This window comes from Rhinoraja longicauda, chromosome 29, assembly GCF_053455715.1.
Source record: "Rhinoraja longicauda isolate Sanriku21f chromosome 29, sRhiLon1.1, whole genome shotgun sequence".
NCBI lineage: Eukaryota > Metazoa > Chordata > Chondrichthyes > Rajiformes > Arhynchobatidae > Rhinoraja > Rhinoraja longicauda.
In genome coordinates, this window is record NC_135981.1 from 1314427 (window position 1) to 1326488 (window position 12062).

Consider the following 12062-nt stretch of genomic DNA (forward strand, 5'->3'; position numbering starts at 1 on the left):
TCTTGGCAAAACATTAGGAGATTATCTCCAAAACTCACAACAGCCATCGCTAGAATTTCAAAGATGAACCTAATGCTAAGTAGGAGTATAAGACTATAAACCCTATCAACTGATCAAGTTAGTTGTCTAAGAAGAATTTATCTTGCCACAGCCACCCCGATTTCAAATACTTAGCCTGTCCAAAGGAACATGCGCAAAGACTTGCCAACTAAAAACGTATCAAATAACTTTCTATCCTTGATGTAATCGCATGTATGGTGATGCAAGTGCAAATAATTTGGCAAATTGACTGGCCATTAATAACCAAAACACACGGTGATAGGCTGGAGAACTATTCAGCAAAGAAAGATTGTATTTGCTATTACAAAAGATACTGACATTCACAGGACAACAAATAGTCTGAAGAAGGGTCTCGACCCAAAACATCGCCCATTCCTTCTCTCCAGAGATGCTGCCTGTCCCGCTGAGTTACTACCGCATTTTGTGTCTATCTTCGGTTTAAACCAGCATCTACAGTTCTTTCCTACACACATTTACTGCACAGGTGTGCTTTTGGTCAGCCAAGGGAATAAAAATACAGAACCTTCCAAAAAATAGTCAGAACTGCACAAAGTAAAAGTTTATACAATCACATTTAAATGTATTATCTATCCAAAATGAAAAATCAGCTTGAAACATGATCTCATTTCAAGTATTGCACTGCAGTCCAATATGAAGTTTCCCCTAAGGAACAAACAAAAGCAATGCGTGTAAACTACTTTGAGACACGCAATTACAATTAAGCTATGACTAATATTTCTAATCTGGGCTGAAATAATTAAGGCCAGAGCTCTTTAAAGAATCCACAATGTTTCCTCTATGAGCTTTGCCGAGCTGCAAAGGTTTCCCATATATTTCAACATTTTTATATCCACATTTACCACCAGCAACAATTGATGTGATTCGGAGTCCAAACTTTGGACACAAAGTGCTGGAGGAACTCACAGATCAACAGCATCCCTGCAGGTAGACACAAGAAGCTGGAGTAACTCAGCTGGACAGGCAACATCCCTGGACAGAATGAATGGGTGACGGTTCAGGTCGAGACCCTTCTTCAGACATCTGAATATGCATCTCTGGAGGATATGGATAGAACACATTTCGGGTCAGGACACTTCCACAGACTGAAGGGCCCCATCCCAAAACGTCATCTACCCTTGCTCTCCAGAGATGCTGCTTGACCCGCTGAATTACTCTAGCACTTTGTGTTCTCTGCAAGATTTCAGCATCTGCAATTCCTTGTCTCTAATGGCTGTGTTTCGTATTGTGCGATTCCTTGAGGAACTATTCCATAGCTGGGAGTATGCAGTGAGAACTCATAACCCTGGCTGATAACAGATACGGTTCCTTTGCAAGAGACTTCCACTTATTTGCGCTGTTGGTCCGTTCAGCATATCAGTTGACATACAAAAATTATAAACTTCCAGAATATCAATTCCAAATACAACAGTCATATTTAATTTGTGTAGATAAAAGAAAAACAAATGATCGGCAAGAATGTACAACTGAGTCAGCCTAAAACACACAGAAGTGATTGCATTTCTGCAGTTAAACACTTATTATTTTGAAACATTCTGCTTTATAGCTAAACAAGATAAGTGCAAGGATTTCCCTGCTCTGTGTGCAAGGATCCTTGGTGCCTTAGCCTCGCCAGTTGAAGTGACGATGCCCTTTGTTTGAGAATATGGCAACGCATTTTACGACTATTTTTTCCCTCAAAACTTCACAGGAGTTTTATCAATGAAAACCCAACATTAAGCCACATAATATATGCAGAGCTGCTCAAAATCCCAGTAAGAGGGACACGTTTGAAGAAAGCCAGTGGAGAAAAAAACCAGATCTTAAAAGCCTTGGCGCTGAAGGCATGGCCACCATCAGTGAAGTCATTTAATTCAAGGGTGAGTCGTCCGAGGCCATAACTGTAGAAGGGCAGACAACTGTCAGCACTACAGGGCCAGAAGAGAATTAAAAGATAGAAAGCAGCAAGGTCATGAAAGAAGGGTCACGACTCAAAACGTCACCTATTCCTTCTCTCCAGAGATGCTGCCAGTCCCGCTGAGTTACTCCAGCATTGTGTGTCTTTCTTCGTCATGAAAAGGATTTGCAAATAAGAATTCAAAAATTAAAATGAATAAATTCCAATTGGAATATTTTGGAGGACCAAGAACCAAGAACAAAGGGCCATGGTGATGGGGAAGAGCAGACCTGAGTGTTTTCATTTTTTTTCCTCGGGAGTGCAGGCACCACTGCCAATGGCAGCAATCGTTGTCCTATCAGAATCATTCTTGAAATGAATGGGTGAGAAAGGCAACCACATGGCTCCACATCGGGAGATCAAATGTGAACATAATGAGTAAAAAGAGCAGTTTATTTGCTTCTGATGTTGATCATTAGCTCCAGAGACTAACTTCATGTTTACAAGTTAATTTAATTACTTGTATTTAAATTCCCCAGCTACAGTAGTGGACTTCAACCTCATCTCTCGATCAGTGGTCAGACCTCTCTCTCGCTGCTAGTCCAGTGACTTCACTCAACCCAGAATACAGTGAAGATAGACACAAAAAGCTGGATGACTCAGCAGGACAGGCAGCAATGCAGTGAAGCAGGTAGATTAAGAATGCATTGGAACTGTCATATCAGAGACTCACATGATATGTGAGTACTGAAGTCGGCTCTGCCATATCCATGCCAACTACCAAACACCATTTTATACCAAGAAGACACAAGAAACTGCAGATGCTGGTTTACAAATAAATGCGCAACGTGCTGCTGTAGCTCAGCGGGTCAGGCAGCATCTTTGGAGAACATGGATAGGCGATGTTTCAGGTCGAGACCCTTCTTCAGACTGTTTGTAGTAAAGATTTAGAGATACAGCGCGGAAACAGGCCCTTCGGCCCACCGAGTCCGCGCCGCCCAGCGATCCCCTCACATTAACACTATCCTACACACACCAGGGACAATTTTTACATTTACCCAGTCAATTAACCTACAAACCTGTACGTCTTTGGAGTGTGGGAGGAAACCGAATATCTCGGAGAAAACCCACGCATGTCACGGGGAGAACGTACAAACTCCGTACAGACGGCGCCCGTAGTCAGGATCGAACCTGAGTCCCCGGCGCTGCATTCGCTGTAAGGCAGCAACTCTACCGCTGCGCCACTGTGCCGCAGAAGCTAAACAGTTTGATTGTTTAACATGGAAGGGTGACTGGTGACATTTGTGGGGGGGTTGGGTGGGGAATGTAGACACGCCTTGCAATTTCACCACAGCCAGAATGAAGTATATTCTGTATCCAAAAGAACAGGAATGTTACAAAGCCAGAAAAATCACTATGCACCCCTGCCCTGCACCATGTCAGTGGGAATCCCAAGGGCCAGTGAATTCACATTATGCTTGTCAGAAATTTCTCAACAAACCTCATTTCCTGTGCAGAAGTCCTTCATTGTTTCATTGGTTATGACTCATTCTTGCATATAAACAGATCCAAAAAAAAGTTCCACGTCAAAAGGAATGATACGAACAGGAAGAAATTCAATTATGATATGCAAATGACCTTAATGCAAAGATTGGGGGGGAAAATTGCTCCAAATAATAGATTGTTGTGTGCGACAGGCCAAGATCAATTACCTGAATACTAATGGGAAAATTGTAAGTTATTGGTCTCAGGTCAGGAGCTCGCAAATCCAAACTAGTTAACATAAAAACATAATTAAGGAATAGACGCAGGAATTGGTTATTCAGCCCTTCACCGGCTTAGTCATCCAACAAGATCATCTACCTCACCACCATTATCCTGCACCCCCCCCCCTCCTGCCCCCGCCCTTGGATCAGACAGATAGCTATGGGACACACGTCTGCAATTAAAGCATGGTCAAACACCCACAGATATTGTAACAGAACAAAGTTCAAACAAACTATAAATGTACAATTCATCCATAATTCATATACTGATTCAGCTAGATAAATGGTCGTCCTCCAGCAATTGAACACAAGAGGTTCAGCACTAATGTGATAGTCGTGTTTTTAAGAAAGCTCGTGCTGTAGAAAGTCACATTATAAAGAAGATTGTGTCAAAGTGGGATAGGCTGTCTTGTTATACGTATATCCAACTCCTGCTATGGAGATACATGTTATAGCAGAACTACCTGTACCTGTGCAATGGGAAGCAATGGTCACCATTGAATCCCATCAACTGCCTTAGCACACAGGAGATAGACTATACAAGACATTCTGTATCAGTGACAAAGTAGCAACACAAAATGTCAGTGGCACAGTAGCAGTATGATGGGACCCAAGAAAAGTCCTAAAAAGAACACTACACTGATCCAGGCAAAAAGAGAGCTGCTGGACTGAGGAACTCAGCAGGTCAGGCAACAACTGTCCATTACCCTCCACAAATGCTGCCCGATCCACTGAGTTTCTCCAACAGTTCTCCTTTAGTGCAACAGATGACTTCATCTGCAGTCTCTTGTGCCTCCAGTCTTAAGGGGGTGGCCATCTTCAGTGGGAGTAGGTGTTTGATCAACAGATGGCGAAAGATTAGTGCAACTTCTGCAAATGGAGCATAAAATACAAGGCCGATTACTGCACCATTCAATGTGCCACCTTTGAGATGAAATAACACACCACAGCCACACTCTCTTGGATAAAATAGATCACGTACCACTATTTGAAATGTTCTAGGAATAGGTTTTTCTCATTCAATATCATTAAAATCAGATACATCTTTTAAAATTTGTTTGGCAGAGCATGCACTGGTAAACTATCTGCATTTCCCACACAGTAGCTTCACTTCAAATGACTTTAAATGAGTGTGAAATGCTTTTGGATGTGCTGAAAGTGCTGAAAGAGACTTGATCAACTCTAATTACAGTTTGTTTTTAAACTAAGGCCAGCAGATGTGATGATAGGCCTGCAGTCACCATTAATCAATATATGAAATGCTCCCACATTTTTTTATTTAGTTTAGTTTTGAGAGACAGCGTGAAAACAGGCCCTTCGGCCCACCGAGTCCGCACCGACCAGCGATCCTCGCACATTAACACAACACACACGAGGGACAATTTACACATATCATTATAACGTTTCCCACGAGGGACAATTTACACTTATCATTATAACGTTTCCCAGTTCTGATAAAAAGGTTGTTGTTCTAAAATGTTAACTTTTTTCTTCTTCTACAGACACTGCCTGACCCGCTTAAAATATAGCCTCTACAATGGGAAAATGAATGTCAAAGACGTGACAACAACAACACTCTGGTTTCCGGTCTTCATAACTGCCCACTATGTTTGTTTTTTATCACATTGCAACAGGTATCTTTCAACGGCAACATTTCGCTGGACTTCAAATTTTACAAAATTTGTCTCAATGTGATCAAGAGTATGCCACTGAACAACTTGCAGGTGATGCAGTGTGTATTCTGAGAAATGCACTCATGCAGAAATAATAATTTCTTGTGATGGAACATACTAATGGTTACGCATTTTCTCACTGCTGTTCACGGAACTTTCAATGGCTACTGAGTGAATTATGATCAATTTCATGTAAGAAGTGAATCTTTGCACAACAGCACAGATGTTTAGATTGTGTGCACAGTGTGCTTTTTGCACGATTTCCACTGCAGCAGTAAATTGCGTGGATTCCACAGCTCGATGCCTGCTTTATGATTTTGTAGTTGAGGAGACTGGAAACCTGCAGCAGATTGTATCCTGGTTGCTCCAAGGCAAATCTCCGCCTGCAATGGGATACCAAATTCTTTCCTTGACAAAAAATGCAGCTGTTACTAAGTGTGTAAGACCCTGTGGGGAATCAGTACCCTGGTTTTGTTTTCAATTGTTTTTCTGCCTGAAGGCTGCTGTTTGCTCTGTTCATTCTGTGAGATTCAGTATCTTCTCTTATTTGTATTGTGTAAAGCTCCTCCACAATTTTGATGGAATGAAATGAGCCCTGGTATGTTTCTAATTTTATCTGCCTGTAAGCTACTAAGTGACTTTTATTCTATGTTCCAGCCACCCATTAAGCAGAGGATATAATGAATGACTGTTTTTGTTTCAATAGAAAATCCTCCTCTCTCATTTCAAGTTGAGCATCTAATATTAAAAAGGGGGCTGTGGAGTTTGCAAATAATCTAATTTATTACAATCTATCAGTCATACTGTTGTTTACCCCACTAAATTATATAGGGAGATTTGTTTATAAATTATTCAAATAACTATGAAATTTCATACCCTTTATTTTGCATGTTCTTCTTGTGTAACAGAAAAGGCAAATAAAAATAGCAACAATATGAGGTGGGTTTGTAACTCTGTTCATCAACAGCTGATTTTTGACTGACTGGAAGGATAAAGGCAATGGGTGAATGCGAGGAGACACGAGGAAATGCAGAACGACAATAACCATATAACCATATAACAACTACAGCACGGAAACAGGCCCGTTCGGCCCTACCAGTCCACGCCGACCACTCTCTCTGACCTAGTCTCATCTACCTGCTCTCAGACCATAACCCTCCAATCCCCTCTCATCCATATACCTATCCAATTTACTCTTAAATAATAAAATCGAGCCTGCCTCCACCACTTCCACCGGAAGCCCATTCCGTCAGCCACCACCCTCTGAGTAAATAAATTACCCCTCATGTTACCCCTAAACTTTTGTCCCTCAATTCTAAAGTTATGTCCCCTTGTTGGAATCTTCCCCACTCTCAAGGGGAAAAGCCTACCCACGTCAACTCTGTCCGTCCCTCTTAAAATTTTAAAAACCTCTATCAAGTCCCCCCTCAACCTTCTACGCTCCAAAGAATAAAGACCCAACCTGTTCAACCTCTCTCTGTAGCTTAAGTGCTGAAACCCAGGCAACATTCTAGTAAATCTCCTCTGTACCCTCTCCATTTTGTCGACATCCTTCCTATAATTTGGCGACCAGAACTGCACACCATACTCCTGATTCGGCCTCACCAATGCCCTGTACAATTTTAACATTACATCCCAACTTCTATATTCGATGCTCTGATTTATAATTTTATAAAGGCAAGCATACCAAACGCCTTCTTCACCACCCTATCCACATGAGATTCCACCTTCAGGGAACAATGCACAGTTATTCCCAGATCCCTCTGTTCCACTGCATTCCTCAATTCCCTACCATTTACCCTGTACGTCCTATTTTGATTTGTCCTACCAAAATGCAGCACCTCACACTTATCAGCATTAAACTCCATCTGCCATCTTTCAGCCCACCCTTCCAAAAGGCCCAAGTGTGCTGGAGGAACTCAACAAGTCGGGCAGCATCTTTGGAGAACAGGGATACATGCTCTATATTTGACCCACAGCTACAGCGATGTGGTCAATATCTTAACTGCTCTCTGAAACAGCCCCACAGAACAAACGAAACCCAACATCGAACTAGTAACCAAATTGAGACGTGGCAAAGTTGGTTCATGCCCAGTTAACCTTGCTCCCATTTGAATTGAACTAATCAAATGAGAATGTGTTCAGTTTCAGTCACTTTCACTTTAGAACCATTTCCTCACAGCACCCATCGACTGCTGTCCAACAGATCACTCAAGCAACTACCTGACATAGTCTCATACCTGATCAACCTGAAACGTCACATATTCCTTTAATCCAGAGATGCTGCCTGATCCACTGATTTACTCCAGCATTTTGTGTTTATTCATAGTCTCATATCATACAGGTAACATGTCAGATTCTTTCATCACAAGCTCCATTAGAAATCCACTAAACTGCAAACAGTACAAATAAATTAAAAGTTTTGCCAAGGAAGTGTGTTTGGGTCCTGGATAATGGAAAGTGACAAAAGGTAAATGCACGTGTTGCTTCTCCTGAGGTTGCATGGGAGGGTTTCCCGAGAGGAAATGGGCAAGGCCAGGGATGGGAGAGTGGGTGCATCACAAAGGATAACGTTGGAAAGTCTGAGGGAAGCTGGAGACGTATCTCCTGGCGAGATCACAGAGTATTTTAACTTTAGTCATTATCGTAAACAAAAGCTTGTGCCATGTCAAATATATTTAGGTGATGCATTTACTTATCCAATATCCTGTGCTATAAACAGGCATATTGATCTGTAGATGTAACAAACTGCTTATGCCTGCTTACAGAAAAAAGCGCTGGAAAAACTCAGTGGGTTAATCAGTCTGAAGAGGGAGCCTGACCTGCAACATCACCAATCCATGTCCTTCAGGAATGCTGCCTGACCACCAGCTCTATAGCAGTGTTTTTCCCCCCCATATTGATCTGCATTTGGTTTATAATGATTTGAACTTAAAAGTGATCAGATATTTCACTGTGCACAAGTTTAAATAAACAAGATTAGCTGGCAGGACAGATTTTTCAGCTTTTTTTTGAAAAACAATGAATCAAAATATTGCTTGAATGCCACTTTAAGCTTTGTACGGATAAAATAATAGAATCACAATTATATTCCATCTCTCACTGGCCCAACATCCTAAAGGAGCTTACATATACGTCTTTACTGTTTTCACACAAGCTACAACCAAGTAACACAGTGGAAAATCCATCTCAAATTCAGCTGCCCTCAGAAATCCATCAGCATTCTACCTCTGCTAAATGATAACATGCTAGTTGCGATTCTAATCAATAAACCCAATCCCATTGCAGAATGGGTCAAGCAAGGTTGAATCTAAACTCTTAGTACTCTTCAGCTTTCTGCACCTCCAACAAGCTCCCCAGTTAAGTGGAACTAATCAAATGAGAATGTGTTCAGTTTCTGTCACTTCCACTTTAGAACCAAGATGTAACCTTGAGCATCAGGCTGCAGGACACAGGTAGCAGTTACACTTGTGCACAGGTAGCAGTTACACTTGTGCACAGGTAGCAGTTACACTTGTGCATAGGTAGCAGTTACACTTGTGCACAGGTAGCAGTTACACTTGTGCACAGGTAGCAGTTACACTTGTGCACTCTCAGAAGCTGAGATCCAAGCCGTCTCTTGGGATATTGAGCTTCACACTAAACATTAGTAAGGCAGAGATCTTCTGCTAATTCTAACTCTGCTGCACACCACCTCCCATCAGCAATTAATATCCATAAAGAAACCGGGTAAACGAGAATTAGTTTCCATATCTCAGGAGCCATCTCTCAGTATATCTCGCTAGAAAGTCTCTCGCTACTCAGTATATAGCCATCAATGAAGAAATAAGCCACCTTCCCCAAAGCAGCCCTCAGCTATCCGCAGAGACGCGTGTTTGTCCATCAAGCCAAGCCCTCCAACTCACCCGTAGGTCGACCTGCCAACTGTGATCTTCACCTGCTCCACGTTTTGGGACTGCCTACAATGAATGCATAAAAAACAGATGTTATCAACCACTGTCACAAAAAAAATATTCAAAATCCATTGACAGGATAAAAAGTCAATATCAGCACTTTCTACGAGGCGAACAGCATGGAGGTTTTAATTTCATTCTGCTAGATCCGGTGGGCGAGACCCATAATTCAAATGCCTGACACCTGCACAGGCATTCTACTCAAGGCAAGCCCCATCACAGTAAGAGATTTATACCCAAACAGTTATAACAGTACAGGATATTATACAATAGGTGCAGGAGTAGGCCATTCAGCCCTTTGAGCCAGCTCCACCATTCAATGTGATCATGGTTGATCATTCTCAATCAGTACCCAGTTCCTGCCTTCTCCCCATACCCCCTGACTCTGCCATCCTTAAGAGCTCTATCAAGCTCAAAGACTCCTTAAAAACATTCTGATTAACTCGTGAGAACCCCACAAGCTTTGATCCGTTCTGCAAGTTATGTCAAAATAAATAAATTGAAAGATACAAAAAAAAAAGGAATTTGAAAACAACATTAGGATGGCGGTTCAACCAGAATGGATTATAATTCTACACGCGAAGATATATTAAACTATAAAGCGATAAAAGCGAGAAATCAGTGAAAAATCTCGATGGAATTTTTACAGCACTGTTGATCCATTGAAAAAAGCCTCCGAATACACCCTCTCTCTCAGTTCCCATTCCCTCTCCCCAAGATGCTGCCTGCCCTGCTGAGTTACTCCAGCATTTTGTGATACCACCCTTGTTGCCCCACGCATTGCTCGGCAGACTTATCCCGTTCAATACCTAACCAGCCCCCTTTATGAAAGATCCCATTGAATTTGCTCCCATTGCCTCCAGATCCAGTTGTGGAGTCAGTGCCCCCGCGCCCCCCCCCCCCCCCCCCACACACACACACACACACACACACACACACACTGACCCTAGTGGGACATGAGTCAGTGCCCCCCCGTCCACTACCCACTGACCCCAGTGGAACATGAGCCAGTGCCCCCCCCCACCCACTGTCCTCTGCCCACACTGACCCCAGTAGGATATGAGCCAGTCCCCGTCCCCCCGTCCCCTACTCATATATTGACTCCAGTGGGACAACATGAGCCAGTGCCCCCCCTGTCCACACCCTGACCCCAGTGGGACATGAGCCAGTACCCCCATGTCCACACCCTGACCCCAGTGGGACATGAGTCAGTGCCCCCCATGTCCACATACTGACTCCAGTGGGACATGAGCCAGTGCCCCCCCCCTGTCCACACACTGACCCCAGTGGGATATGAGCCAGTGCCCCCCCTGTCCACATACTGACCCCAGTAGGACATGAGCCAGTGCCCCCCCCCTGTCCACACACTGACCCCAGTGGGATATGAGCCAGTGCCCCCCATCACACTGACCCCAGTGGGATATGAGCCAGTGGCCCCCCTGTCCACATACTGACCCCAGTAGGATATGAGCCAGTGCCCCCCCCCCTGTCCACACACTGACCCCAGTGGGATATGAGCCAGTGCCCCCCATCACACTGACCCCAGTGGGATATGAGCCAGTGCCCCCCCCCCGCTGTCCCCTGCCCACACACTGACCCCGGTGGGACATCATGAACCAGGCCCCGGGAGGCTGCTGCAGCCCAGCCCGGCTCCCATTCAGGGCAGTTGCCACGGCAGCCCAAGGCTCGACTAGGCCTCACTCACCTCACTGGCGCTCGGCTCCGACGGCCGCCGGTCAGCTCTCTCTGTCTCTCTCTGCTCCGCCGCTGCTCTCACCTGTGTGTGTGTGTGTGTGTGCGCGCCGAGGGAGGCCGGCCCCGAGCGTGTGGTGGGTGGGAGCCGGAGCGGCGGTGGCGGGGTGAGGGAGGAGGAGGCGCCCAACGATGTGGTGGTGGTGGTGAGGCGTCGGCCTGAGCCCGAGAGCGGCGGCGCGGTGAGGTGAGGTGAGGAGCCGGGGCGGTGTGAGGAGGTGGCGGGACGGCGCTGCACTGGCGGGCGGGGAGACCGTGACCGTGACCGTGTGGAGGAGGCCGCGCCCGGCTCTGGTGACGGTGGGGCCGCTGTGTGAGGGGGGGAGGCGCCCGGCGCGGCGCGGCGCGGTGAGGTGACGGTGGTGCGACGGTGAGGCCGCTGTCCTGTGTGGAGGAGACTGTGGGGGGGGGGCGGGGGAGAGTGTGAGGAGACTGTGGGGGGGGGAGGAGACTGTGGGGGGGGGGGGAGGAGACTGTGGGGGGGGGGGAGGAGACTGTGGTGGGGGGGGGGGGGGGGGAGGAGACTGTGGGGGGGGAGGAGACCGCGGTGGGGAGACTGTGGGTGGGGAGGGGGGGGGACCTGGGGGAGGGGGAGCCCACGCTGTGTGTGTGGGGGCTGTGTGTGTGGGGGGGGGGGGGCTGTGTGTGTGGGGGGGGTGGGGGCTGTGTGTGTGGGGGGGGGTGGGGGCTGTGGGGGGGGGGGGGGGCTGTGTGTGTGGGGGGGGGGGGGGGGGGGCTGTGTGGGGGGGGGGGGGGGGGGCTGTGTGTGTGGGGGGGGGGGGGGGGGCTGTGTGTGTGTGTGGGGGGGGGGCTGTGTGTGGGGCTGTGTGTGTGGGGGGGGCTGTGTATGTGTGTGGGGGGCTGTGTGTGTGGGGGGGGGGCTGTGTGTGCGTGTGGGGCTGTGTGTGTGTGTGTGTGTGTGTGTGTGGGGGGGCTGTGTGTGTGTGTGTGTGGGGGGGGGCTG

The 12062-nt window shown here is 46.2% G+C and overlaps 1 protein-coding gene across 5 annotated transcripts in view; it reads right to left on the reverse strand.

The window, feature by feature from the left end:
• Window positions 1-11490, reverse strand: part of LOC144607758 (ATP-citrate synthase) — a 64652-nt gene extending 53162 nt beyond the window's left edge. For 4 of the 5 annotated variants that reach the window (XM_078424808.1, XM_078424805.1, XM_078424806.1 and 1 more), the window contains exons 1-2: window positions 11052-11489; window positions 9299-9352 (exon numbers count right to left, since the gene is read on the reverse strand). The gene's annotated coding sequence lies outside the window, so the exon portion shown is untranslated. Of the gene's footprint in view, window positions 1-9298; window positions 9353-11051 lie in introns of all 5 variants that reach the window. The other variant, XM_078424804.1, reaches the window with a different exon arrangement.
• Between the last annotated feature and the right edge of the window lie 572 nt (window positions 11491-12062).